Here is a 25,061-nt window from a genome sequence, read left to right on the forward strand (position 1 = left end):
GAATGTGAAGCTTCAAGTGTTTAGAAGACAACCAAACTAGATCTCCCACCTTATACTCAGGAGGTTTCGTTCTCCTTAAGTCATAATAACGTTTTTGCCTTTCTTGAGATTGTAGTAAAATCTGTTTTAGTTGAATGAATCCTTCAGCAATTGTATTCACAGTGTCATTTACCAAGGGACAAGAACTTTCTGATCTTTGAAGAAGATGATAAGAGGGATGAAACCCATAGTTAATGAAAAATGGAGTTGTATTGGTAGATGAATTAATGGTGTTATTATATGAGAATTCAGCAGTAGGTAGAAGAGAAGACCAGTTGTCTTGCTGAAATGTACAGTAGCATCTTAGATATTGCTCTAAACTCTGATTAGTCCTTTCGGTCTGACCGTTTGTTTGAGGATGGTAAGCTGAACTCAAACAGCGATCAATATGCAAACTAGGACAGAGTTGTGTCCAAAATCGAGAGGTAAATTGTGTACCCCTGTCAGTCGTAATAGACTTAGGTAACCCATGCAATCTGACAATATGTTTGATGAACAAATCTGCTGTTTCTGAAGCTGTTGGCAAAGTGTGAATAGGTATAAAATGTGCCATTTTTGAAAAGAGATCCACAACAACCAGGATGACTGTGTTGTTAGAAGAAGGAGGTAGATCGACAATGAAGTCTAGGGCAATATCTTGCCAAGGTCTGTCAGCGATTGGAAGAGATAGAAGTAAACCATAAGGGTGAATTCTTTGAGATTTACATTTGGTACATACAGCACACCCTTGTATGTACTGTTTTACAGACTGAATCATATGCGGCCACCAGAAATCCCTTTGAATTAAATGAAGAGTTTTCTTGAAACCAGGATGTCCTGAAAGTGGAATATCATGTGCCATAGCTAAAATGTCATTCCTAAGAGATTCTGGAACATACAGTGCATGACCATGGTAAAAAAATCCATCATTACCTTTATGAATCCTAGAATCATTAATCAATGGATCATTCTGTTGTTGTTCTTTGAGAATAGATGTTTTCCCCACTAAGAGGCCAATGAATTTTTCTGGTGGTATTATTGAGTTTAGTTCAGAACTCTCAGTTAATGGAGTTGAATATCTAGATAGAGCATCTGCCTTTGTATTTCTTACTCCTGGACGATAAGTGATTATAAAATCAAATCTAGTAAAGAATAAACTCCATCTGACTTGTCTGGAAGAAAGACTTTTGTTAGTTTTTAGATATTGTAGATTACGATGATCTGTAAATATGATGATTGGAAATCTTGCGCCTTCTAATAGATGTCTCCAAAATTCTAATGCAGCCTTGATGGCTAGAAGTTCTTTTTCCCCAATTGGGTAATTAATTTCGGCCGAATTCATAACCCGAGAATAATATGCAACAGGATGAAGCATGTTGGTAGAAGAATCTCTTTGAGACAGAATGGCTCCTATTGCAAATTCGGATGCATCTACTTCTAATGTATATTGTTTCGATGGATCTGGGAATTGTAGAATTGGAGCGGTAATGAAACTATGTTTGAGAGCGTTAAAAGAATCATCTGCCTGTTGGTTCCAGTGGTATTTGTTATTCTTTCGGGTGAGTAGTGTGAGAGGTTTTGCGATAGTAGAGAAACCTTTAATAAATTTTCTATAAAAATTTGAGAATCCTAGGAATCTCTGGAGCTCTTTCTTATTTTTTGGAATAGGCCAGTTAGTGATAGCTTGTACTTTGTTGTCCTCCATGGATATTCCTTTTGGTGAAATATGATACCCCAGGAAAGAAATAGTATCAGAATTGAATATACATTTTTCTGCCTTAACATATAAGTTGTTCTGTCTTAATCTTGAAAGAACTGTTCTGACATGTTGTATGTGATCCTCTTTGGAATTTGAATAAATGAGAATATCGTCCAAATAAATGACAATGTATGTGTCAAGTAAATCTTTGAAAACATCATTAATAAAAAACTGAAAAGTTGCAGGTGCATTGCACAAACCAAAAGGCATGACACAATACTCATAGAGACCATACCTAGTGCGAAAGGCAGTTAACCATTCATCACCTTTGCGAATTCTAATTAAATTATATGCACCTCTTAAATCCAGTTTGGTGAAAATGGTAGCACCCTGTAACCTCTCTATGAGTTCTGGAATAAGAGGTAAAGGATATCTATTTTTTATTGTACAGTTGTTCAGTTGTCTATAGTCAATTATAGGCCTGAGACTGTCATCTTTATTCTTCACGAAAAAGATCCCGGCACCAGCTGAAGATGTAGAAGGCCGAATAAAACCTTTCTTTAGATTTTCCTCAAGATATCCTTTGAGATGAAGCAGTTCTGGTTCAGAGAGTGGATATATACGACCATAAGGAATTTTACTGTTTGGTTTTAAATCGATAGGACAGTCGTAGGGTCTGTGGGGAGGTAGAGATTGAGCCTCAACCTTATCAAAAACATCATAGAAATCTGAGTACTCTGTTGGTATATTTGTGATATGAACCTGTAATATAGTTTGTGATTGTGTACAGTGTTTTTTACAATATGGTGAGTCGAAGGAAATAGTACCACTATTCCATGAAATGTTTGGTTGATGTTTCTAACAGGACCTGAATTGATAAGAGAACCATCAACAACTCGAATAGGTAATGCAATTAATTTTTTAATTATAGGAATCTTGTGATTTTCAACAAAGGATGAATGAATGAAATTATTAGTTGCTCCTGAATCGATTACCACCTGGGCTTTAAGTTGATGTTGATCCCACTGTAGACAAACAGAAAGAGTAAAGTGAGATGAGTTTTTTATAACAGTCTCATTTAAATGAGCTATCTCTTGCTTACCCTTTTTTGATTTTAACAGAATTGGACACTCCTTTACTCCGTGGTCCTTAGCAGCACAATATAAACAAAGATTAAGTTGTCTTCGTCTAGCCTTTTCTTCAGGTTTAAGAGGACCTTTGACAAAACCTATCTCCATAGGCTCATCTGTTGAACGGACAGTGGAAACTGAATGAGAGCTATAGGCTTTCTTGGTGGATAATTCTGATGACCCTCTTTCAATCTTCCTTTCCCTCAAACGACGATCAATAGATATAGACAAGGTCATAAGATTTTCTAAGTCCTTAGGAATAACCACACGTGCCAATTCATCTTTTAGAGCATCCGCTAATCCAATACGGAATTGATTTGTCAAAGCTGGGTTATTCCACTGTGTGTCAGGTGCCCATCTTTTGAAATCAGTTATATATTCTTCTACAGGGCGTCTACCTTGTCGCAGATGTCTGATAGAATTTTCTGCTGAAGCTTGTTTGTCGTGATCTTCATATAGTAAGGACATGGCATTAAAAAATGATTCTAATGAGTTTAAGATAGGATCTTCTTTCTCATAGTATGCATTAGCCCATGCCTTGGCTTCACCAGTGAGATAAGAAATTACCGTTAGAACTTTAACCCTTTCGGTAGGATAAGTTCTTGGTTTCAATGAAAATAATAAAGTACATGAATTTTTAAAGTCTCTAAATTGAGTTCTGTCTCCAGAAAATCTCTCAGGTGGACATATTTGTGGCTCAGGAGAAACAAGAGGTGATGGTAAAGTTTGAGCAGGTACATGATCCCTAATATATTTTCGTAATTCCTGATTTTCAACTTGGAGGTCCCTAAGACCCTGGATCATTATATCCATATTTTGAGAAAGGGTTCCAACACGGTTGGACAATTCAGTAACATCCATTATAGATACAAGTGGGTTAAGGGGGGCTTGGTAATATGTGAGGATTTATTATATAATTAATATGAACCCAGTTGTATCTACTCCACTCAGTCTCACACCAAACCTAGGTACCTTGATAAACTAGGAACCTTATTCTGCTCATTGACTGAGGGTGACCTTTTTAGGTCAAAAGTAAATAACAACTATCTTTAGTTGCTGGAGATATGCACAACAATGTGAATGTGCTAATACTCTCCTAAGTAATATAATAGCATTTGCTAAACAATAGATAATCTCTTTGGATATAGAATAAATTATAACTTTATGTAATTGAAGCTCTGTTAGTATCTCTTTAAATAGATTGTAGCTTATCACTCAGGTACAATGCTTAAATGTTCAGGTTAGTAAAGTTCATATGCAACCTTATTTATGAATGCAGCAGAATTGTTATGGCAGTGTATTGTATGCAGAAATAACCAGGATATATGCAGAAGATGTTAAACATGCACACTTTCCATTAGTAACGTATATGTATAAGCTTGATTTGTTAGTATATACAGTCTTAGGAACATATGAAATTAGCGTAACTTCAGCAATAACTTTATGTTTAGTACGATACCCAACACTTCATGACCAGCGTGTACTTGTCAAGACTTTGCTTGCTAGCAATTCAGTTGTCCTGAGAAGCAGTGTAGAATCCGGCAACAGAGAGGAGCTGCGACACTGACTCCCGGAGTGCTGATGACGTCAGACGCCGAACTACTGCAGACACGCTGTATGTCAGTTAGCGTTTCAGAATGAAGTATGCTGTCCTGTGATTGAAGAGAACTTTGCAGATATAAAGTTAGAAAACAACTTGACGAAAATGGAGAGAGCTTCTTGAAAGTTGTGATCACTCCTCATGTGAATCAAATTACCAAGCATCGATGAATTAGAGAGGAGGGCTTATAAAGGCATAACGGTCATGTGATATTATGTTTAAAGGGACAGTGAAACGTGGAAAACATGAAGTATAGAGATTGAGAATTACTGTGATATGACAGATAGGTTGAAGATGTGGGTAAGAACAGGAGTGAGGGTGGAAGATAGGGAGGGTATTAGATGGGAAGGGATAGGGTCGAGCAGGCAGGTAGTGAGGCGTGAGGAAGATAGTAAGGAAAAAACTTCATTCTCAGTGGCTAGATGGAAGATGCAGAGGGTGGCAGAGTATGAGATACGCATTGTTTGTAGCCAATCATTGTAGAGTTGTGCTTTAAAATATTGTTGAAGCAATAGTATGACAACAGCTATGACTATGGCCTCAGCTGAAACCCATCAGCTGCATCACGGCGCTCAGTGGGGATACTAATCTTTGTATTGTTTTTATTCACTTCATGCTTTTAAATTGGAATACTAAAGGAATATATTTTTATTCAGGTGCTCCTCGCTCCATTTTGTTTTTATGGATGATTTTACTGACAACACCATCTAAAATTTAAGCCATTATTCAGCAATAATTAGTTAATATTACATTTCTTTTGTATGTTGCACAAATTATCAAGCAATCAATTTATGTTAAATTATGCAATGAATTTGTGCTTTGGATAGCTTAAAGTGATGGTAAACGCTCCTCTTTATAAATCAGATCTGGAAAGTAAGTGCTATTTTAGACGGAGTTGTATTCATCATGTGCAATGAAGATGCGCTATAACTTAGTTTTTAATATAGATATGAAATTCAAATACCCCACGTTACACCACCCACTTCAAAAGTCAGCTAAATGATTGAATTACTCTCCAATCAATGCTCTAGCTACAACAAAAGTGCCATATGGGGAGAGCGCTGATTAGACAACAATTCAATCTGTTAGCTCACAGAAAATGTTACTTTTGAAGTGGGCGGAGGAGCATGCAGTATTTGAATTTCATATCTATATTAAAAAGCATGTTATACTGCATCTTCATTACAGCTAATGAATTAAACTCCATCTAAAATAGCGCTTACATTCCAGATCTGATTTTAAAAAGGGGAGAGTTTACCATCACTTTAAGTAACATTAATAAATAACAGAAAAATTTATAATTTTGCAAAGAATTACTCTGCCCCCGACTTCTTAAAGGGACATGAAACCCAAAAGTCAGATAAAGAATACAATTTTAAACAACTTTCCAATTTACTACCATTATTTAATTTGCTTCCTTCTCTTGTTATCATTTGCTGAAAAGTTTATCTAATGAAGCTCAGGGGCAGTAGAGAACCTAGGTTCTAGCTGTCGATTGGTGGCTGCATATATATATTGATTGTGATTGGCTCACCCATGTGTTCACTTAGAAACCATTAGTGCATTGCTGCTCCATCAACAAATAATACCAAGAGAATGAAACAGATTAAATAATAGAAGTAAATTAGAAAGTTGTTTAAAATTGTATTCTCTATCTGAATCATGAAATAATTTTTTGGGGTTTGATGTCCCTTTAATAATGCCACCCAGATGGCAAAATGTTCTGTGCTGAACATTGACACTTGTATGTGACTTCTGTGCCAGGGGCACCAGATATGGCAATAATTTACTAGCTTAGTGCTGGCTATTATATGTTAGCAAGTGCAGAGTGTGGGTACTAATATATCTTCTGGCGTACTAGTGGAGTACTATATGCATGGGGTATAATCATGGTTGACCCTCCGTATATATCTAGTACATTTGAGACCCTAGAGAGTGTGTGTGCCAGGGCTGCGCTTGTACCCTGACATCATGGCGTGAGAATACTCAGATCTGGGGTACCTTGCACTCTCCTCTGTAAGGTGCTGAGTGTGAGGGCACCGACTCTCTCAACAAAACTATTACATCAAACCATTGTCCCTGCGGGCAGTATAATGTACTGAGCTTAAGCACAGAATAGATTTATCCTGGGGTGTGAAGCGGAAGAATTCCTGGCTTTGTGGCCAAACAGCGAGGATTTGACAGGAAGGAGAATCAGCGAATATTTGTGTGGTCATGTTATTAGAAAGGGACAAATTCCCAACAGCCCCCAAGCCCCACGTGTTTATATTGCGTGCAGACATTGTGCCACATACTATGTCTGTCTGTCTCACCTAGCGTGTCTTTCTGTCTGTCCGCATTTATTTACAATGAAGAACAAGCTAGCTCTCTCCACTCCCAGTGACTTTGAGGTTAATCACTATACTGAGTAGATTCCCACACACTTCACACCCATGTTCCTGGGAATATTCCTCAAGGAATTACTTCCTGTAATTATTCTCCAAAATGAGATAAACTTATCACAACAAAAAAAAGACAGATACCGTCCGTCTCTGCTTCCACAGCTGAATAGCCTGCTGAATCCACATACCCCAAATCATAAACAAGACAACCTAATGCCCCATCAATGCCCTGTTACACTTCCTTGTACCCTCCCTATACATACTGACACCCTGCTGCCCCTCACTGCATGTTGTACCCTCCCTATACACACTGACACCCTGCTGCCCCTCACTGCATGTTGTACCCTCCCTATACACACTGACACCCTGCTGCCCCTCACTGCATGTTGTACCCTCCCTATACACACTGACATCCTGCTGCCCCTCACTGTCTTGTTGTATCCTCCCTATACACCCTAACACTCTGCTGCCCCTCACTGTCTTGTTGTATCCTCCCTATACACACTGACACCCTGCTGCCCCTCACTGCATGTTGTACCCTCCCTATACACACTGACACCCTGCTGCCCCTCACTGTCTTGTTGTATCCTCCCTATACACCCTAACACTCTGCTGCCCCTCACTGTCTTGTTGTATCCTCCCTATACACACTGACACCCTGCTGCCCCTCACTGCATGTTGTACCCTCCCTATACACACTGACACCCTGCTGCCCCTCACTGCATGTTGTACCCTCCCTATACACACTGACACCCTGCTGCCCCTCACTGCATGTTGTACCCTCCCTATATACCCTAACACCCTGCTGCCCCTCACTGTCTTGTTGTATCCTCCCTATACACACTGACACCCTGCTGCCCCTCACTGCATGTTGTACCCTCCCTATACACACTGACACCCTGCTGCCCCTCACTGCATGTTGTACCCTCCCTATACACACTGACACCCTGCTGCCCCTCACTGCAAGTTGTACCCTCCCTATACACACTGACACCCTGCTGCCCCTCGCTGCATGTTGTACTCTCCCTATACACACTGACACCCTGCTGCCCCTCACTGCATGTTGTACCCTCCCTATACACACTGACACCCTGCTGCCCCTCACTGCATGTTGTACCTTCCCTATACACACTGACATCCTGCTGCCCCTCACTGTCTTGTTGTATCCTCCCTATACACACTGACACCCTGCTGCCCCTCACTGCATGTTGTACCCTCCCTATACACACTGACACCCTGCTGCCCCTCACTGCATGTTGTACCCTCCCTATACACACTGACACCCTGCTGCCCCTCACTGCATGTTGTACCCTCCCTATACACACTGACACCCTGCTGCCCCTCACTGCATGTTGTACCCTCCCTATACACACTGACACCCTGCTGCCCCTCACTGTCTTGTAGTACCCTCCCTATATACCCTAACACCCTGCTGCCCCTCACTTTCTTGTTGTACCCTCCCTATACACATTGACACCCTGCTGCCCCTCACTGTTTTGTTGTAGCCTCCCTATATACACTGACACCCTGCTGCCCCTTGCTGCATGTTATACCCTTCCTATACACCCTGCTGCCCCTCACTGCGTTATACTCTTCCTATACACACTGACACCCTGCTGTCTCTCAATGCATGGTGTACCCTCCCTATACAGGGAGTGCAGAATTATTAGGCAAATGAGTATTTTGACCACATCATCCTCTTTATGCATGTTGTCTTACTCCAAGCTGTATAGGCTCGAAAGCCTACTACCAATTAAGCATATTAGGTGATGTGCATCTCTGTAATGAGAAGGGGTGTGGTCTAATGACATCAACACCCTATATCAGGTGTGCATAATTATTAGGCAACTTCCTTTCCTTTGGCAAAATGGGTCAAAAGAAGGACTTGACAGGCTCAGAAAAGTCAAAAATAGTGAGATATCTTGCAGAGGGATGCAGCACTCTTAAAATTGCAAAGCTTCTGAAGCGTGATCATCGAACAATCAAGCGTTTCATTCAAAATAGTCAACAGGGTCGCAAGAAGCGTGTGGAAAAACCAAGGCGCAAAATAACTGCCCATGAACTGAGAAAAGTCAAGCGTGCAGCTGCCAAGATGCCACTTGCCACCAGTTTGGCCATATTTCAGAGCTGCAACATCACTGGACTGCCCAAAAGCACAAGGTGTGCAATACTCAGAGACATGGCCAAGGTAAGAAAGGCTGAAAGACGACCACCACTGAACAAGACACACAAGCTGAAACGTCAAGACTGGGCCAAGAAATATCTCAAGACTGATTTTTCTAAGGTTTTATGGACTGATGAAATGAGAGTGAGTCTTGATGGGCCAGATGGATGGGCCCGTGGCTGGATTGGTAAAGGGCAGAGAGCTCCAGTCCGACTCAGACGCCAGCAAGGTGGAGGTGGAGTACTGGTTTGGGCTGGTATCATCAAAGATGAGCTTGTGGGGCCTTTTCGGGTTGAGGATGGAGTCAAGCTCAACTCCCAGTCCTACTGCCAGTTTCTGGAAGACACCTTCCTCAAGCAGTGGTACAGGAAGAAGTCTGCATCCTTCAAGAAAAACATGATTTTCATGCAGGACAATGCTCCATCACACGCGTCCAAGTACTCCACAGCGTGGCTGACAAGAAAGGGTATAAAAGAAGAAAATCTAATGACATGGCCTCCTTGTTCACCTGATCTGAACCCCATTGAGAACCTGTGGTCCATCATCAAATGTGAGATTTACAAGGAGGGAAAACAGTACACCTCTCTGAACAGTGTCTGGGAGGCTGTGGTTGCTGCTGCACGCAATGTTGATGGTGAACAGATCAAAACACTGACAGAATCCATGTATGGCAGGCTTTTGAGTGTCCTTGCAAAGAAAGGTGGCTATATTGGTCACTGATTTGTTTTTGTTTTGTTTTTGAATGTCAGAAATGTATATTTGTGAATGTTGAGATGTTATATTGGCTTCACTGGTAAAAATAAATAATTGAAATGGGTATATATTTGTTTTTTGTTAAGTTGCCTAATAATTATGCACAGTAATAGTCACCTGCACACACAGATATCCCCCTAAAATAGCTAAAACTAAAAACAAACTAAAAACTACTTCCAAAAATATTCAGCTTTGATATTAATGAGTTTTTTGGGTTCATTGAGAACATGGTTGTTGTTCAATAATAAAATTAATCCTCAAAAATACAACTTGCCTAATAATTCTGCACTCCCTGTACACCCTGACACCCTGCTGCCCTTCACTGCATGTTGTACCCTCCCTATACACCCTGACGCCCCTCACTGCGTGTTATACCCTCCCTATACACCCTGCTGCCCCTCACTGCATGTTATACCCTCCCTATACACCCTGACGCCCCTCACTGCATGTTATACCCTCCCTATACACCCTGCTGCCCCTCACTGCATGTTATACCCTCCCTATACACCCTGCTGCCTCTCACTGCATGTTGTACCCTACCTATACACCCTGCTGCCCCATCACTGTCTTGTTGTACCCTCGCTATACACACTGACACCCTGCTGCCCCTTCACTGTCTTGTTTTACCCCCTCAACACACTGACACCCTGCTGCCGCTCACTGCATGTTATACCCTCCCTATACACCCTGCTGCCGCTCACTGCATGTTATACCCTCCCTATACACCCTGCTGCCGCTCACTGCATGTTATACCCTCCCTATACACCCTGCTGCCGCTCACTGCATGTTATACCCTCCCTATACACCCTGCTGCCGCTCACTGCATGTTATACCCTCCCTATACACAATGACACCCTGCTGTCCCTCACTGGATGTTGCACTCTCCCTATACAGCCTGCTGCCCTTCACTGTCTTGTTGTACCCTCCCTATACACACTGACACCCTGCTGCCCCTCACTGCATGCTATACCCTACCAATACACCCTGCTGCCCCTCACTGCATGTTGTACCCTCCCTATACACCCAGACACCCTGCTGCCCCTCACTGCAATGTTGTACCCTCCCTATACACCCAAAAACCCTGCTGTCCCTCATTGTCTTGTTAAACCCTCCCTATACACACTGACACCCTGCTGCCCCTCCTGTCTGGTTATACCCTTCCTAAACACCCTGCTGCCCCTCACTGCATGTTATACCCTTCCTATACACCCTGCTGCCACTCACTGCATGTTATACCCTTCCTATACACCCTGCTGCCACTCACTTCATGTTATACCCTTCCTATACACCCTGCTGCCCCTCACTGCATGTTATACCCTCCCTAACGCCCCTCACTGCATGTTATACCCTCCCTATACACCCTGCTGCCCCTCACTGCATGTTAAACCCTCCCTATACACACTGGCACCCTGCTGCCTCTCACTGCATGTTGTACCTTACCTATACACCCTGCTGCCCCATCACTGTCTTGTTGTACCCTCCCTATACACACTGACACCCTGCTGCCCCTTCACTGTCTTGTTTTACCCCCTCAACACACTGACACCCTGCTGCCCCTCACTGCATGCTATACCCTACCAATACACCCTGCTGCCCCTAACTGCATGTTATACCCTCCCTATACACAATGACACCCTGCTGTCCCTCACTGCATGTTATACCCACCCTAACGCCCCTCACTGCATGTTATACCCTCCCTATACACCCTGCTGCCCCTCACTGCATGTTAAACCCTCCCTATACACACTGGCACCCTGCTGCCTCTCACTGCATGTTGTACCCTACCTATACACCCTGCTGCCCCATCACTGTCTTGTTGTACCCTCCCTATACACACTGACACCCTGCTGCCCCTTCACTGTCTTGTTTTACCCCCTCAACACACTGACACCCTGCTGCCTCTCACTGCATGTTGTACCCTACCTATACACCCTGCTGTCCCTCACTGGATGTTGCACTCTCCCTATACAGCCTGCTGCCCCTTCACTGTCTTGTTGTACCCTCCCTATACACACTGACACCCTGCTGCCCCTCACTGCATGCTATACCCTACCAATACACCCTGCTGCCCCTAACTGCATGTTATACCCTCCCTATACACAATGACACCCTGCTGTCCCTCACTGCATGCTATACCCTACCAATACACCCTGCTGCCCCTCACTGCATGTTGTACCCTCCCCATACACCCAGACACCCTGCTGCCCCTCACTGCAATGTTGTACCCTCCCTATACACCCAAAAACCCTGCTGTCCCTCATTGTCTTGTTAAACCCTCCCTATACACACTGACACCCTGCTGCCCCTCCTGTCTCGTTATACCCTCTATATAAACCCTGCTGCCTTGTTATACTCTCCATTTACACCCTGCTGCCCTTCACTGGCTGTTATATCATCCCTATATGCCCTGCTGCCCCTCACTGCATGTTATAACCTTCCTTAACACCCTGCTGCCCCTCACTGCATGTTATTCCCTTCCTATACACCCTGCTGCCACTCACTTCATGGTATACCCTTCCTATACACCCTGCTGCCCCTCACTGCATGTTATACCCTCCCTATACACCCTGCTGCCCCCCACTGCATGTTATACCCTCCCTATACACCCTGCTGCCCCTCACTGCATGTTATACCCTCCCTATACACCCTGCTGCCCCTCACTGCATGTTATACCCTCGCTATACACCCTGCTGCCCCTCACTGCATGTTATACCATTCCTATACACCCTGCTGCCCCTCACTGCATGTTATACCCTCCCTATACACCCTGCTGCCCCTCACTGCATGTTATACCCTCCCTATACACCCTGCTGCCCCTCAATGCATGTTGTACCCTCCCTATACACCCTGCTGCCCCTCACTGAATGTTATACCATTCCTATATGCCCTGCTGCCCCTCACTGTATGTTATACCCTTCCTTAACACCCTGCTGCCCCTCACTGCATGTTATTCCCTTCCTATACACCCTGCTGCCACTCACTTCATGTTATACCCTCCCTATACACCCTGCTGCCCCTCACTGCATGTTATACCCTCCCTATACACCCTGCTGCCCCTCACTGCATGTTATACCCTCCCTATACACCCTGCTGCCCCTCACTGCATGTTATACCCTCCCTATACACCCTGCTGCCCCTCACTGCATGTTATACCCTCGCTATACACCCTGCTGCCCCTCACTGCATGTTATACCATTCCTATACACCCTGCTGCCCCTCACTGCATGTTATACCCTCCCTATACACCCTGCTGCCTCTCACTGCATGTTATACCCTCCCTATACACCCTGCTGCCTCTCACTGCATGTTATACCCTCGCTATACACCCTGCTGCCTCTCACTGCATGTTATACCCTCCCTATACACCCTGCTGCCCCTCACTGCATGTTATACCCTCCCTATACACCCTGCTGCCCCTCACTGCATATTATACCCTCGCTATACACCCTGCTGCCTGTCACTGCATGTTATACCCTCCCTATACACCCTGCTGCCCCTCACTGCATGTTATACCCTCGCTATACACCCTGCTGCCTCTCACTGCATGTTATACCCTCCCTATACACCCTGCATGTTGTACCCTACCTATACACCCTGCTGTCCCTCACTGGATGTTGCACTCTCCCTATACAGCCTGCTGCCCCTTCACTGTCTTGTTGTACCCTCCCTATACACACTGACACCCTGCTGCCCCTCACTGCATGCTATACCCTACCAATACACCCTGCTGCCCCTAACTGCATGTTATACCCTCCCTATACACAATGACACCCTGCTGTCCCTCACTGCATGCTATACCCTACCAATACACCCTGCTGCCCCTCACTGCATGTTGTACCCTCCCCATACACCCAGACACCCTGCTGCCCCTCACTGCAATGTTGTACCCTCCCTATACACCCAAAAACCCTGCTGTCCCTCATTGTCTTGTTAAACCCTCCCTATACACACTGACACCCTGCTGCCCCTCCTGTCTCGTTATACCCTCTATATAAACCCTGCTGCCTTGTTATACTCTCCATTTACACCCTGCTGCCCTTCACTGGCTGTTATATCATCCCTATATGCCCTGCTGCCCCTCACTGCATGTTATAACCTTCCTTAACACCCTGCTGCCCCTCACTGCATGTTATTCCCTTCCTATACACCCTGCTGCCACTCACTTCATGGTATACCCTTCCTATACACCCTGCTGCCCCTCACTGCATGTTATACCCTCCCTATACACCCTGCTGCCCCCCACTGCATGTTATACCCTCCCTATACACCCTGCTGCCCCTCACTGCATGTTATACCATCCCTATACACCCTGCTGCCCCTCGCTGCATGTTATACCCTCCCTATACACCCTGCTGCCCCTCACTGCATGTTATACCCTCGCTATACACCCTGCTGCCCCTCACTGCATGTTATACCATTCCTATACACCCTGCTGCCCCTCACTGCATGTTATACCCTCCCTATACACCCTGCTGCCCCTCACTGCATGTTATACCCTCCCTATACACCCTGCTGCCCCTCAATGCATGTTGTACCCTCCCTATACACCCTGCTGCCCCTCACTGAATGTTATACCATTCCTATATGCCCTGCTGCCCCTCACTGTATGTTATACCCTTCCTTAACACCCTGCTGCCCCTCACTGCATGTTATTCCCTTCCTATACACCCTGCTGCCACTCACTTCATGTTATACCCTCCCTATACACCCTGCTGCCCCTCACTGCATGTTATACCCTCCCTATACACCCTGCTGCCCCTCACTGCATGTTATACCCTCCCTATACACCCTGCTGCCCCTCACTGCATGTTATACCCTCCCTATACACCCTGCTGCCCCTCACTGCATGTTATACCCTCGCTATACACCCTGCTGCCCCTCACTGCATGTTATACCATTCCTATACACCCTGCTGCCCCTCACTGCATGTTATACCCTCCCTATACACCCTGCTGCCTCTCACTGCATGTTATACCCTCCCTATACACCCTGCTGCCTCTCACTGCATGTTATACCCTCGCTATACACCCTGCTGCCTCTCACTGCATGTTATACCCTCCCTATACACCCTGCTGCCCCTCACTGCATGTTATACCCTCCCTATACACCCTGCTGCCCCTCACTGCATATTATACCCTCGCTATACACCCTGCTGCCTGTCACTGCATGTTATACCCTCCCTATACACCCTGCTGCCCCTCACTGCATGTTATACCCTCGCTATACACCCTGCTGCCTCTCACTGCATGTTATACCCTCCCTATACACCCTGCTGCCTCTCACTGCATCTTATACCCTCCCTATACACCCTGCTGCCTCTCACTGCATGTTATACCCTCCCTATACACCCTGCTGCCCCTCACTGCATGTTATACCCTCCCTATACACCCTGCTGCCCCTCACTGCACATTATACCCTCCCTATACACCCTGCTGCCTCTCACTGCATGTTATACCCTCCCTATACACCCTGCTGCCCCTCACTGCATGTTATACCCTCCCTATACACCCTGCTGCCCCTCACTGCATGTTATACCCTCCCTATACACCCTGCTGCCTCTCACTGCATGTTATACCCTCCCTATACACCCATCTGCCCCTCACTGCATGTTATACCCTCCCTATACACCCTGCTGCCCCTCACTGCATGTTATACCCTCCCTATAGACCCTGCTGCCCCTCACTGCATGTTATACCCTCCCTATACACCCTGCTGCCCCTCACTGCATGCTATACCCTCCCTATACACCCTGCTGCCCCTCACTGCATGTTATACCCTCCCTATACACCCTGCTGCCCCGCACTGCATGTTATACCCTCCCTATACACCCTGCTGCCCCGCACTGCATGTTATACCCTCCCTATACACCCTGTTGCCCCGCACTGCATGCTATACCCTCCCTATACACCCTGCTGCCCCTCACTGCATGTTATACCCTCCCTATACACCCTGCTGCCCCTCACTGCATGTTATACCCTCCCTATACACCCTGCTGCCCCTCACTGCATGTTATACCCTCCCTATACACCCTGCTGCCCCTCACTGCATGTTATACCCTCCCTATACACCCTGCTGCCTCTCACTGCACGTTATACCCTCCCTATACACCCTGCTGCCTCTCACTGCACGTTATACCATTCCTATACTAAGCACATGACATTGCTGTTATTTTCTACTAAACATTATGTTGTTTTTCATTCATTTAAATGTCATGTGTAGCTGACACATATCTGGGAGAATATCTGATGTTCATCCTATATAAAAATACTTCTATTAAATTCTAAGTTTGCATGGTCTGTAGGAAATGGTCTGTGTGTCACCTGACAGCTCAGCCACCAGCTCTCTAGGTTTATCTTTATGTCAATTAAGAGATAAACATGCAGCAGAATGCAGAGCTATTGAATTGAAGGTAAAAGATCCGCTTGGTGTGATTTACATGTGCAGCTGTCTGTTTCCATTCACAGCAGCTGATATTGCCAGATACCAACTGGATCAAATCCAGTCCTGGGGTCAGGAAAAACAGGACCTACAGCAATAGCACAAAGAATGTGGATTCCCTAACACCTAATGCTAAAGCTCCAAAGGGCAATCAGTTTATGGGACACTAATTGTAACTCAGTACATGAATATTACAATAGACTTAAGACCCAGACCATGAGTCTACACAACTTGATAAGGGTTAGACACACCTACCCCCCCCCCCGATCATACCCACCAAGCCAATGATCCAATATTACGCTCTGAGGACCTAACACCTACCCTCCCTAGATCATACACAACCCATGACTTTACAAGACTATCAAAGGGCCAAATGCACCTACCTTGCCTAGATCATTCCCAGACCATTATTACAACAGTAACACAGTCACATCACTATTATTTAGTAACAGTAAGTACAATAGTAACACAGTCACATCACTATTACTTAGTAACAGAGCACTATTAGTACAGCAGTAACACAGTCACATCACTATTATTTAGTAACAGTAAGTACAGTAGTAACACAGTCGCATCACTATTACTTCGTAACAGAGCACGATTATTACAACAGTAACACAGTCACATCACTATTATTTAGTAACAGTAAGTACAGTAGTAACACAGTCACATTACTATTACTTAGTAACAGAGCACTATTAGTACAGTAGTAACACAGTCACATCACTATTACTTAGTAACAGAGAACTATTAGTACAGCAGTAACATAGTCACATCACTATTACTTAGTAACAGAGCACTAAAAGTACAGCAGTAACACAGTCACATCACTATTACTTAGTAACAGAGCACTATTAGTACAGCAGTAATACTGTCACATCACTATTATTTAGTAACAGAGCACTATTAGTACAGCAGTAATACTGTCACATCACTATTACTTAGTAACAGAGCACTATTAGTACAGCAGTAATACTGTCACATCACTATTACTTAGTAACAGAACACTATTAGTACAACAGTAACAGTCACATCACTATTACTTAGTAACAGAGCACTATTAGTACAGCAGTAACACAGTCACGTCACTATTACTTAGTAACAGAGCACTATTAGTACAGCAGTAACACAGTGACATCACTATTACTTAGTAACAGAGAACCTTTAGTACAGCAGTAACACAGTGACATCACTATTACTTAGTAACAGAGCACTAAAAGTACAACAGTAGCACAGACACATCACTATTACTTAGTAACAGAGCACTAAAAGTACAGCAGTAACACAGTCACATCACTATTACTTAGTAGCAGAGCACTATTAGTACAGCAGTAACACAGCCACATCACTATTACTTAGTAACCAAGAACCTTTAGTACAGCAGTAACACAGTCACATCACTATTACTTAGTAAAAGAGCACTATTAGCACAACAGTAACTGAGTCACATCACTATTACTTAGTAACAGAGCACTATTAGCACAACAGTAACACAGTCACATCACTATTAACTTAGTAACAGAGCACTATTAGTACAGCAGTAACAGTCACATCACATCACAATTACTTAGTAACAGATCACTATTAGTACAACAGTGACACTGTCACATCAGTATTTCTTAGTAACAGAGCACTATTAGTATAGCATTAACACAGTCACATCACTATTGCTTAGTAACAGAGCACTATTAGTACAGCAGTAACACAGTCATATCACTATTACTTAGTAACAGAGCACTTTTAGTACAACAACAACACAGTCACATCACTATTACTTAGTAACAGAGCATTATTAGTACAGAAGTAACAGAGTCACATCACTATTACTTAGTAACAGAACACTATTAGTACAACAGTAACAGTCACATCACTATTACTTAGTAACAGAGCACTATTAGTACAGTAGTAAAACTGTCACATCAGTATTACTTAGTAACAGAGCACTATTAGTACAACAGTAACAGTCACATCAGTATTACTTAGTAACAGAGCACTATTAGTACATCAGTAACATAGTCACATCACTATTACTTAGTAACAGAGCACTATTAGTACAGCAGTAACAGTCACATCACTATTACTTAGTAACAGAGCACTATTAGTACAGCAGTAACAGTCACATCACTATTACTTAGTAACAGAGCACTATTAGTACAGCAGTAACATAGTCACATCACTATTACTTAGTAACACAGCACTATTAGTACAGCAGTAACAATGTCACATCAGTATTACTTAGTAACAGAGCACTATTAGTACAACAGTAACAGTCACATCAGTATTACTTAGTAACAGAGCACTATTAGTACATCAGTAACATAGTCACATCACTATCACTTAGTAACATAGCACTATTAGTACAGCAGTAACAGTCACATCACTATTACTTAGTAACAGAGCACTATTAGTACAGCAGTAACATAGTCACATCACTATTACTTAGTAACAGAGCACTATTAGTACAGCAGTAACATAGTCACATCACTATTACTTAGTAACAGAGCACTATTAGTACAGCAGTAACAGTCACATCACTATTACTTAGTAACAGAGCACTATTAGTACAGCAGTAACACAGTCACATCACTATTACTTAGCAACAGAGCACCATTAGTACAGCAGTAACTATTAGCAGTAATTATCCCAATCTTATTAGAAGCTATGTAAGTATATTTGACAGACAGAAGCATATACAAATATGCCATGAAATAGTGGATTTAAGTGGTTGGATGTGCACCGATACTTTTTGTTGTCTTGTAATTGTTTTGGTCACTTTGGTAGCACTCCCACAATATGTGTGCTAAGATCAGTCCTTTTGTGGTGTGCTTAACCAAAAAAAAACCTTTTGTTGTATCTTTTGAATAGGGAGTTGACCAAATCCCTCCCCTCTGGTTAATGCACGCCACCCAGCCCAGGTGTGTTCCAGATAAATTGTGATATTCTTAATAAGCTAGAAAGCTTCAACCTGTGTAGACATGACTTGCTGCAGTGTGGAAACTGGTTAGTGTAGGACCAGTCTAATATGGGACACCTTGTAAGTGGTGACTGGCTTAGCAGAATATGATCCTATTGTGTGACTAAGATCCCTATTTTATTTAAATTTAAACAGGCAATTTTTTGCAGCATAAATATAAGTCAATATTATTGCGAGATGTTAATCCCAATTTTATTTGAACTATGTAAGTGTATTTAGCAGGTAGAAGTATATTTGTTTTTGCAGCTCAAATATAAGCTCATATTATTGTGAGATGTTTATCCCAATCTTATTAGAAGCTATGTAAGTATATTTGACAGACAGAAGCATATACAAATATGCCATGAAAGAGTGGACTTAAGTGGTTGGATGTGCACTGATTCTTTTTGTTGTTTAGTACAGCAGTAACATAGTCACATCACTATTACTTAGTAACAGAGCACTATTAGTACAGCAGTAACACAGTCACATCACTATTACTTAGTAACAGAGCACTATTAGTACAGCAGTAACACAGTCACATCACTATTACTTAGTAACAGAGCACTATTAGTACAGCAGTAACACAGTCACATCACTATTACTTAGTAACAGAGCACTATTAGTACAGCAGTAACACAGTCACATCACTATTACTTAGTAACAGAGCACTATTAGTACAGCAGTAACATAGTCACATCACTATTACTTAGTAACAGAGCACTATTAGTACAGCAGTAACACAGTCACATCCCTATTACTTAGTAACAGAGCACTATTAGTACAGCAGTAACACAGTCACATCACTATTACTTAGTAACAGAGCACTATTAGTACAGCAGTAACACAGTCACATCACTATTACTTAGTAACAGAGCACTATTAGTACAGCAGTAACACAGTCACATCACTTTTACTTAGTAACACAGCACTATTAGTACAGCAGTAACATAGTCACATCACTATTACTTAGTAACAGAGCACTATTAGTACAGCAGTAACACTGTCACATCACTATTACTTAATAACAGAGCACTATAAGTACATCAGTAACAATGTCACAACACTATTACTTAATAACAGAGCACTATTAATACAGCAGTAACACTGTCACATCACTATTACTTAGTAACAGAGCACTATTAGTACAGCAGTAACACTGTCAAATCACTATTACTTAATAACAGAGCACTATTAGTACAGCAGTAACATAGTCACATCACTATTACTTAATAACAGAGCACTATTAGTACAGCAGTAACACTGTCACATGACTATTACTTAATAAAAGAGCACTATTAGTACAGCAGTAACACTGTCACATCACTATTACTTAGTAACAGAACACTATTAGTACAGCAGTAACACAGTCACATCACTATTACTTAGTAACAAAACACTATTAGTACAGCAGTAACACTGTCACATCACTATTACTTAGTAAAAGAACACTATTAGTACAGCAGTAACACAGTCACATCACTATTACTTAATAACAGAGCACTATTAGTACAGCAGTAACACTGTCACATCACTTTTACTTAGTAACAGAACACTATTAGTACAGCAGTAACACAGTCACATCACTATTACTTAGTAACAGAACACTATTAGTACAGCAGTAACACAGTCACATCACTATTACTTAGTAACAGAGCACTGTTAGTACAGCAGTAACACTGTCACATGACTATTACTTAGTAAAAGAACACAATTAATACAGCAGTAACACAGTCACATCACTATTACTTAATAACAGAGCACTATTAGTACAGCATTACCACTGTCACATCACTATTACTTAGTAACAGAACACTATTAGTACAGCAGTAACACTGTCACATCACTATTACTTAGTAACAGCGCACTATTAGTACAGCAGTAACATAGTCACATCAATATTACTTAATAACAGACCACTATTAGTACAGCAGTAACAATGTCACATCACTATTACTTAGTAACAAAGCACTATTAGTACAGCAGTAACACAGTCACATCACTATTACTGAGTAACAGAGCACTATTAGTACAGCAGTAACACAGTCACATCACTATTACTGAGTAACAGAGCACTATTAGTACAGCAGTAACACAGTCACATCACTATTACTGAGTAACAGAGCACTATTAGTACAGCAGTAACAGTCACATCACTATTATTTAGTAACAGAACACTATTAATACAGCAGTAATACTGTCACATCACTATTACTTAGTAACAGAGCACTATTAGTACAGCAGTAACATAGTCACATCACTATTACTTAACATCACTATTACTTAGTAACACAGCACTATTAGTACAGCAGTAACAGTCACATCACTATTACTTAGTAACAGAGCACTATTAGTACAGCAGTAACATAGTCAGTCACATCACTATTACTTAGTAACAGAGCACTATTAGTACAGCAGTAACACAGTCACATCACTATTACTTAGCAACAGAGAACCTTTAGTACAGCAGTAACTATTAGCAGTAATTATCCCAATCTTATTTGAAGCTATGTAAGTATATTTGACAGACAGAAGCATATACAAATATGCCATGAAATAGTGGATTTAAGTGGTTGGATGTGCACCGATACGTTTTGTTGTCTTGTAATTGTTTTGGTCACTTTGGTAGCACTCCCACAATATGTGTGCTAAGATCAGTCCTTTTGTGGTGTGCTTAACCAAAAAAAACCTTTTGTTGTATCTTTGAATAGGAAGCTGACCAAATCCCTCCCCCCTGGTTAATGCACGCCACCCAGCCCAGGTGTGTTCCAGATAAATTGTGATATTCTTAATAAGCTAGAAAGCTTCAACCTGTGTAGACATGACTTGCTGCAGTGTGGAAACTGGTTAGTGTAGGACCAGTCTAATATGGGACACCTTGTAAGTGGTGACTGGCTTAGCAGAATATGATCCTATTGTGTGACTAAGATCCCTATTTTATTTAAATTTAAACAGGCAATTTTTTGCAGCATAAATATAAGTCAATATTATTGCGAGATGTTAATCCCAATTTTATTTGAACTATGTAAGTGTATTTAGCAGGTAGAAGTATATTTGTTTTTCCAGCTCAAATATAACCCAATATTATTGCGAGATGTTTATCCCAATCTTATTAGAAGCTATGTAAGTATATTTGACAGACAGAAGCATATACAAATATGCCATGAAAGAGTGGACTTAAGTGGTTGGATGTGCACTGATTCTTTTTGTTGTTTAGTACAGCAGTAACATAGTCACATCACTATTACTTAGTAACAGAGCACTATTAGTACAGCAGTAACACAGTCACATCACTATTACTTAGTAACAGAGCACTATTAGTACAGCAGTAACACAGTCACATCACTATTACTTAGTAACAGAGCACTATTAGTACAGCAGTAACATAGTCACATCACTATTACTTAGTAACAGAGCACTATTAGTACAGCAGTAACACAGTCACATCACTATTACTTAGTAACAGAGCACTATTAGTACAGCAGTAACACAGTCACATCACTATTACTTAGTAACAGAGCACTATTAGTACAGCAGTAACATAGTCACATCACTATTACTTAGTAACAGAGCACTATTAGTACAGCAGTAACACAGTCACATCACTATTACTTAGTAACAGAGCACTATTAATACAACAGTAACACAGTCACATCACTTTTACTTAGTAACACAGCACTATTAGCACAGCAGTAACACTGTCACATCACTATTACTTAGTAACAGAGCACTATTAGTACAGCAGTAACACAGTCACATCACTATTACTTAGTAACAGAGCACTATTAATACAACAGTAACACAATCACATTACTTTTACTTAGTAACACAGCACTATTAGCACAGCAGTAACACTGTCACATCACTATTACTTAGTAACAGAGCACTATTAGTACAGCAGTAACACAGTCACATCACTATTACTTAGTAACAGAGCACTATTAGTACAGCAGTAACACAGTCACATCACTATTACTTAGTAACAGAGCACTATTAGTACAGCAGTAACACAGTCACATCACTATTACTTAGTAACAGAGCACTATTAGTACAGCAGTAACACAGTCACATCACTATTACTTAGTAACAGAGCACTATTAGTACAGCAGTAACATAGTCACATCACTATTACTTAGTAACAGAGCACTATTAGTACAGCAGTAACACAGTCACATCACTATTACTTAGTAACAGAGCACTATTAATACAACAGTAACACAGTCACATCACTTTTACTTAGTAACACAGCACTATTAGCACAGCAGTAACACTGTCACATCACTATTACTTAGTAACAGAGCACTATTAGTACAGCAGTAACACCTTCACATCACTATTACTTAATAACAGAGCACTATTAGTACAGCAGTAACAATGTCACAACACTATTACTTAATAACAGAGCACTATTAGTACAGCAGTAACACTGTCACATCACTATTACTTAATAACAGAGCACTATTAGCACAGCAGTAACACTGTCACATCCCTATTACTTAGTAACATAGCACTATTAGTACAGCAGTAACACTGTCACATCACTATTACTTAATAACAGAGCACTATTAGTACAGCAGTAACAATGTCACAACACTATTACTTAATAACAGAGCACTATTAGCACAGCAGTAACACTGTCACATCACTATTACTTAGTAACAGAGCACTATTAGTACAGCAGTAACACTGTCACATCACTATTACTTAATAACAGAGCACTATTAGTACAGCAGTAACAATGTCACAACACTATTACTTAATAACAGAGCACTATTAGTACAGCAGTAACACTGTCACATCACTATTACTTAATAACAGAGCACTATTAGCACAGCAGTAACACTGTCACATCCCTATTACTTAGCAACAGAGCACTATTAGTACAGCAGTAACACTGACACATCACTATTACTTAATAACAGAGCACTATTAGTACAGCAGTAACATTGTCACATCCCTATTACTTAGTAACAGAGCACTATTAGTACAGCAGTAACACTGTCACATCACTATTACTTAATAACAGAGCACTATTAGTACAGCAGTAACAATGTCACAACACTATTACTTAATAACAGAGCACTATTAGTACAGCAGTAACGCTGTCACATCACTATTACTTAGTAACAGAGCACTATTAGTACAGCAGTAACAATGTCACAACACTATTACTTAATAACAGAGCACTATTAGTACAGCAGTAACACTGTCACATCCCTATTACTTAGTAACAGAGCACTATTAGTACAGCAGTAACACTGTCACATCACTATTACTTAATAACAGAGCACTATTAGTACAGCAGTAACACTGTCACATCACTATTACTTAATAACAGAGCACTATTAGTACAGCAGTAACACTGTCACATCACTATTACTTAGTAACAGAACACTATTAGTACAGCAGAAACACAGTCACATCACTATTACTTAATAACAGAGCACTATTAGTACAGCAGTAACACTGTCACATCACTATTACTTAGTAACAGAACACTATTAGTACAGCAGTAACACTGTCACATCACTATTACTTAGTAACAGTGCACTATTAGTACAGCAGTAACATAGTCACATCACTATTACTTAATAACAGAGCACTATTAGTACAGCAGTAACAATGTCACATCACTATTACTTAGTAACAGAGCACTATTAGTACAGCAGTAACACTGTCACATCACTATTACTTAGTAACAGAGCACTATTAGTACAGCAGTAACAGTCACATCACTATTACTTAGTAACAGAACACTATTAGTACAGCAGTAATACTGTCACATCACTATTACTTAGTAACAGAACACTATTAGTACAGCAGTAACACTGTCACATCACTATTACTTAATAACAGAGCACTATTAGTAAAGCAGTAACACTGTCACATCACTATTACTTAATAACAGAGCACTATTAGTACAGC

This window comes from Bombina bombina, chromosome 11 (genome assembly GCF_027579735.1).
Source record: "Bombina bombina isolate aBomBom1 chromosome 11, aBomBom1.pri, whole genome shotgun sequence".
NCBI lineage: Eukaryota > Metazoa > Chordata > Amphibia > Anura > Bombinatoridae > Bombina > Bombina bombina.